Raw genomic sequence first — 6,801 nt, 5'->3', positions numbered from 1 at the left:
AGAAATGACATAGCTGACATTTGCTGAAAAAATAAGCAAAGATTATCTTTTCATAGTGGCAGTAGATTGAACACTAGCTGAAAAGCAAATATTTTTTTCAGCAAGCTGTTTCTCCCCTCTGATAACTTGTGTTGATCTTTATGTTCAAGGGCAACTAGTTGCTTTGCTTTTATTCTTAATGAAGAGCCAACATTTGCTCACCAGTGGCCTGAGAGAAAGTAAAGCTGGCCATGCTGAGATGTTTCGAAGTACACTTCCAAAAGGAACCGAGAGGCCCTTGGTTATATCCTTGAGGAAATGGCAATTTAAAAGATTACTTCCTTCTTTGCCACTCTCATATTAGCTGCCATGAAATATTCAGGGATGGAACTCTATTAAAAAACCCCACATACATCCAGTCTATTCTTTGGGAGAAATGTGACCTTATAATACTAAAATCTAGACAAATCAATCAGAACTCCAGGCAGTAAACTGGATTCCTGTCCTGGGACAACCTGCCATTCCAGTAATATCTGTCCACTTCAAAGCTTCTCAGAAGAGAATAATGTTTAAAGGAAAGGAGGGAAATAGGTTTGTGATTCTGAGATTTTTAAAATATAGAGCACTTTACAACTGAGGTTAAAGCAGATGGGAAGATGGCTGAAAGGGAAGACCAAAAATATAGGAAGGGGAAAACCAAAAAATAATCTAAACTAAGGCAGCATGGAATATTCTTTTACTAACAACAGAAAACAATGCCCTAAGAAATATAATATCCTAGTAAGCAGATTTTTAATGAGCATATATAAGCTAGTATAGTGAAATGAAATGATCACGAGAGAAAACTATATTATATTCCTCATCAAATTTTAATACCATCGCTTAAATAGAAAATATAACTGACTGTATTAAAAATATATAGGATCTGCAATCAAGTATATTTTTTCTCTGTTCATCCTATCTTTAGAGGGATGAACCTGATGGTCTAATAACTTTGTTTTCCCATTTCTTCATTGTCTGATAAAGCACCATAACATTTTGATTATAAGCCTACACAGTATATAACTCAAGGCAATATTTTCAGCTTCAATTTTAGGAAAAACAGCTTTTCCTCCTAATAAATTCCTAGAACTGCTAAGTCCTACAGGAGATCAAAGGAAGAAAGGACTGAAAGGACAAAATTACCTTTGGTGCAGAGGATGCATGAACTAAAAACAGTAACACACAAAAATGGACCCTCTGCACCAAAGGTAATTTTGTCCATAGCTCACTATATTGTCTTCAGCCTAAAAATTCATGTTAATACATACGAGTACCAAAATTTTAGTTAAATAAAAACTGTTTCCTGATTTTTAAAAAGACAGGCCTTTATTAAAAGGACAGATTTGAAATGCAGTTTTGGATTCAAACTTTATATGATATGTGGAGCCAAATCCCTGGATTCAAAGAGCCCAGTTTTAGGGGTTTAGCATCTACAATTCCTTAATTTTTTGAGGAATCTGGGGAAGTCAAGTGTGGGTGCCTGTATTCACATCATTGTTATATACAAGCGTCAGCACATATTTGACCTCTCCTAAAAGTGTGAGTAAGCACACACTTTGGTAGGCTGGCAGAAAGCTTACTGATGTGTTTTGGAAAAATAAAAACACTGTACTCTTAAATGTTTTAGCTTTAACTTTAGCTTCAGCTAATTTTTAATTTCATTCTAGAAGTTTTCAGGATTACTAGTGATTTTAAAATGATAAATTCATGGTCCCCTGTACAGAAAGCTAAAAGCAAAAAGCATCACCTCCATCCCAACCCCCCCAACATTTTAATTATTTTACACACCTACATATACCTCTGAAGTACATCCAGCTCTGCATTATAATATGCTTTATATAATTACTTTATTTTCTTTCTCTAATGGTAATTTGAATAGTTGCTGTAAAGATATAACTAGTGTTCTTCCTTCTATTCTGCTTTGTAGAAAGTGACCCTGAAGTGTGAAGACTAGCGAAGTCCTCCTAATTTTTTTTCCTTCTATAGTTCTTCAATTAAAAAATCATCATTGTCCTCGTTTCAGATTGTGTGTTTTCTTTATCCTTTATCCTTCCCCATGCAAAAAGCAAACAACTCAATATCCCAAAAAAGAGGAAAATCAAATGTTAAATTCACTCCCCAACTATATTTATATTTTATCTGGAATAAAGTGAAGCATAGAAATTAAAACTGAATAATCTTACAACTGCCAGCAGGCAGCAGCTGCCAGCAAGGCAAGACAATCATTCTTCAGCTAGACACAAATTGCAGCCAAAGGAACCAGTGGCTTTCCCTTTTTCTTGTTCCCTTTCTCGAGACAAAACATTCAATCCCTCAAAAACAAACTAACAGTTTAACTTTTCAGATAGATTTTTATTTAATTATTATTTAGTGTCAATTCCCTCTCCATGTCCTATCCAGTTGACTTGTCTATGACTGCCATCACCAGAAAAGCCACAGCGAGTGGGTCATTACTGCATGAAACATTTCAGATCTTAGGTGGCCTACAGAACCCTCACTGCTGTATGCTTGCACATTTAACATCAACAATTGTCATTAGTAGTAGTAAAGCTTTATATTACGTGAGCATCTGGTTATGCTGAGTGCCTCACATACATACTATTTTGGGATTGGTATGAGATTAGAATGGAATCACAAAAAAATTAGGGATGAGATTTCCAAGAGTTTAAGGATGTTAGGTATCCAATGCTGACTTTAAAGAAGAGCTGGGTACCCAATTCCCTTAGTAATGTTTGAAGATTACACCTAAAAATTAAAACCAGCCTACAGTGAATGCATCATGAAACAAAGGGTTAGCTCCTCATCTGGTATACATGCTCAAGCCATTAGTTAGAAATTAGAAATATATTTTGATGGTATCAGTAGGGTCGGCAAACAGATGCGTACACAGTAAGTGCACGTCGTCTTTCCTAATGCTTGAAAACATTTAATAGAATAATTTTCCTACTTGGAAGATTATGTAATTTAGGGATAGATTCATTTATTTGTAAAAGTAGCAAGTGAAATTCGTGATAATAACATAACCAAAAGAAATGCCTTACTTCATGGGGGTAATACAATATAGATAGGAGGTTTTAAGTGACTACATCCAGTCCTCATGCAATGTAAAATGTGACATACTTGATTTATGCTCTTTCTCTACACTTTGTAATCTATAACAATGATCACTATTTATTTTAAGATGGATATTTATGTAAAACATTGTTGTCATATTTTATGTTAAAATGGCGATGGATATTTACGGTCTCATTACCAGACATTAAGATCAGTTTTGTGTACGTTGTGATTGACCCTGTACCTCAGAAGTAATGTTAATGCATTCTGTGAACTAAGATAACACTGTCCAGGTGATTTCTGTGGTAGATTTGGATCAAAAATAGGAGGACTTTTGTTGCTGACAGTTGCAACAGATTTTCTAAGTGGCTTTTTACTCTAAACGTCAATTTGATTAATGTTAATAAGTCTACATTGCAAAAGTGTATTATAATGTTATTTCCTTAATGTTTCTTTTGGCAATCATCCGTTGATTTAGTCTCAAGTCTCTACACGTATGCATACTAATCTATAGTAATAGTGGCATTTCCACCACATGGCAGTGCTATATCTTCACCTTGGTGTTAAGTTATTGGCTTGTTTTATATAATGTTGTTGTCTCTAATCAAGATGTGAGAAATGGAGGCCAAAAGGAAGTTATGTTCTGATCATACTTGCTGGAATTGTTACTTGTAGCATTTGTAGTGTAGCAGTTTCTATAAATGCATATTAAAACTGATGGCAGTTATTTCAAAAATGGCAAGAACACATTTGTCAGAAAAATATCTTCAAAGGAGCCTAAGGTTTGTAAACATTTACCAGCTTGGAGCTCTTGGTTTCCCTGAATGAGTCAATTGATGGGAAAGCAGCAAAGAGCCTAACTGAGTTTCTGGATGGGGTTGCCAAAGTCTTATATCAGTAGGTCTCCCTTGTGGGTCAAGAATCTTACAAACAGCTATACAAACAATTGCACAACTGCTATAAGAGAAGGAGTGGTTCTTTCTAAAGTACTTGTGCCTATGGTGACTGGCAAGCCAGGAGATAGTTCTGAGTGAAAACTCAGTCTGTAACAGTTTAACAAGGGAACTTCAGTACAAGTATCAGCTGTCAATCCAAGAAAAACAGAAGGTAATGCTACGCGACTAGAAATAGCAACCAGGAAAAATTCCAGATTTACTCCTTTTTGAGGACACCTCACATGGTAATTGAGAAACTAGGCAGCTTGTTGCTAATTTAAAAAGCATGACTCCAAGCCTTTGTAGTGCCATAAAAACTGGTAGGTATCTAGGTTGTAGCCATATTGGTTTAGAGGCAAAAGGAATCAAACTTGTGGCAGAGATGATCTTTTTTATTAGCCCAACTAGATATTTGCAGAAAACCCCCGAAGTCTTTATTTGTAAGCTTCCGGGAACCTTCCTTCATTAGCCACAGGAGATTGCAAAGATTCTATAAGTTCTCCTAGGTAGAAATGAAAATTCATATTTCACAGGAAAGCTGAAGGTGTGGTGAAGTCTCCTGTTTGGAACAGTTCATTTTGTGCATATTAGGCTCAGTGAAAAATTGGAAAAGTCTTTTTACCTTGAAGTTGGTAAGCAGGATTTAGAATCACATTTCCTTCTCGTTATGCGGTTTCATATTTCACAGAAGAGTGGAAAGATGGAATGCTCTTCTAGGCAGGAATCTCTTTTGTGGAGAGATATCTCTGTGCTCTGTTACAATGCAAATTAGCTTGGACAAAGGCAAAATCAGGGTTTCGGGTGGTAAATTTTGCTTCCTTCTCGTAAAATTATGAAGTTTTCATTTAAAAAAGCAGCTAAAATTCAATATCTTCCATGTGTCAGGAACAATTTGCATTCTAATAGAACATGGAGATCTCTCCCCGCAAAAGAGATTCCTACCCAGAAAAGCACTCCATCTTTCCACTCTTCCACAACATTGCCACTTTTGCCACCTTCCCTATGTCCCCCATAGAAGAACTCCTAGAAAAGACAGGACAGAGCCAACATATATCAACACTTGACCTGTCACATAGATATTGGCAAGTCCCCATGACAGCAGAAGATCAAGTCAAAACCACTTTTGGGATACCATGGGATTATTTTGTAGAATAATTCAATTTATGAATATCATAGAATGCCTTTTGGCTTGCATGGGGCAGCGGCCACTTTTCAGTGTTTAATGAATCAATTATTAGCCCCACATTTGCAATATGCCTTATTAATGACATTGGCATATAAATCAAAACATGGGGACAGCATCTAAGGGCTCATAAGACTGTGCTAAAAGAACTGAGACTTGCAGGTCTGATGGCCAAACCATGTAAATGTGCAATTGCAAAAAGAGAAACTAAGTATCTAGGATTCCTGATGGGACATGGGATTATTAGGCCATTGGCCAACAAGATTCGAGCCATATAAGACTTTGAACCCCCTAGAAATAAGCAACAAATGAGATCCTTTTTAGGACTCACTAATTATTAACAATGATTCATGCCCCACTTTGTGGAACTAGTAGGTCTTCTGCTGGATGCCATCAAGGGGGGCATAAAAGGCATTATAAATTGGAACCCCACTATGAATGACACCTTTATGAGGATAATGAAAGGCCTCTGTTTTAATGTATTAGTGCATTCTCCTAACTTTACAAAGCCATACACATTGCAGACAGATGCATCTGAAACCATTACTGGAGCTATCCTAATGCAAGAATGTGAAGGACTAGAGTGCCTGTGGCTTCTGCTAGATGAAAATTGAACAGGGCAGAGACAAGGGTATGCCACAATTGAGCAGGAGTGCCTAGCGATAAAATGGGGCACTGAACGCTTTTTATACTATTTAATGGGATGGGAGTTCTGTCTTATAACTGATCATGCTCCTTTGAGCTGGCTGAGTGGAGCCAAAATGGATAATGCTCGTCTAATGAGGTGGGCACTGGCACAGTAGCCTTTTAAGTTCACCATTAAATATAGACCAGGAGTTGATAATGAGGCAACCATTTTTTTTATCAAAGTATGAGAATAACGCGCATGATGTCAACACAAGGAATACCAACGATAAAGATCTGGAAAGAACCAAGAAATAGGAAAAACAGAATACAGGTATGCCAAATGGCAACTTGGATGGGGGGGGGGGATGTGTGGGAGAGTGTCTCCCAACATCCTGAAAAAGACAGCATGGGTGGAAACTGGAGAAGAAACCCTAAACCAAGAGAAGAGCGGAGGGTTTGGGAAGGGTCTAAAGAGTCTCCTACCACTTAGGAGGAGATGCAGCAGCACTGGAGGAGTCTCAACTAACCCCAAAGCTGCCCCAACCACACTTTACAAGCTTGTGCTGGGTGCATCTGGGTGCGTGCTCTGCAGCTTTTGGTGTAACCAGAAGCCTCGTATTGGCCCTAGAGAAAAACCAGCATTGTGCAGGAGAAAGCTGGCATACCAGGGAGATCCTGCAGGGAGCAAACCAGGAAAGCCAAGGCTGCAACTGAACTCCAACTAGCTTCCAGTATCAAGGACAATAAGAAGTCCTTTTTCAGATATGTGGGGAGCCGGAGGAAAAGCAAGGGCAACATTGGACCCCTGCTAAACCAGATGGGACAACTGACAACTTACGCCCAGGAAAAAGCCAATCTATTAAATGGGTACTTTGAATCGGTCTTTCATCAGTCCCATGGGACACCCATGCCCACTACAGGACAAGGAGGTCTGGGTGAGGGAGATCCCCTGCCCTCCATCAATGCTGACCTCATGAAGGA

The sequence above is a fragment of the Gavialis gangeticus genome, unplaced genomic scaffold (genome assembly GCF_001723915.1).
Source record: "Gavialis gangeticus isolate Ggan-Ray unplaced genomic scaffold, GavGan_comp1, whole genome shotgun sequence".
Classification (NCBI taxonomy): Eukaryota; Metazoa; Chordata; order Crocodylia; family Gavialidae; genus Gavialis; species Gavialis gangeticus.
Note: the sequence above shows the minus strand (reverse complement) of the source record.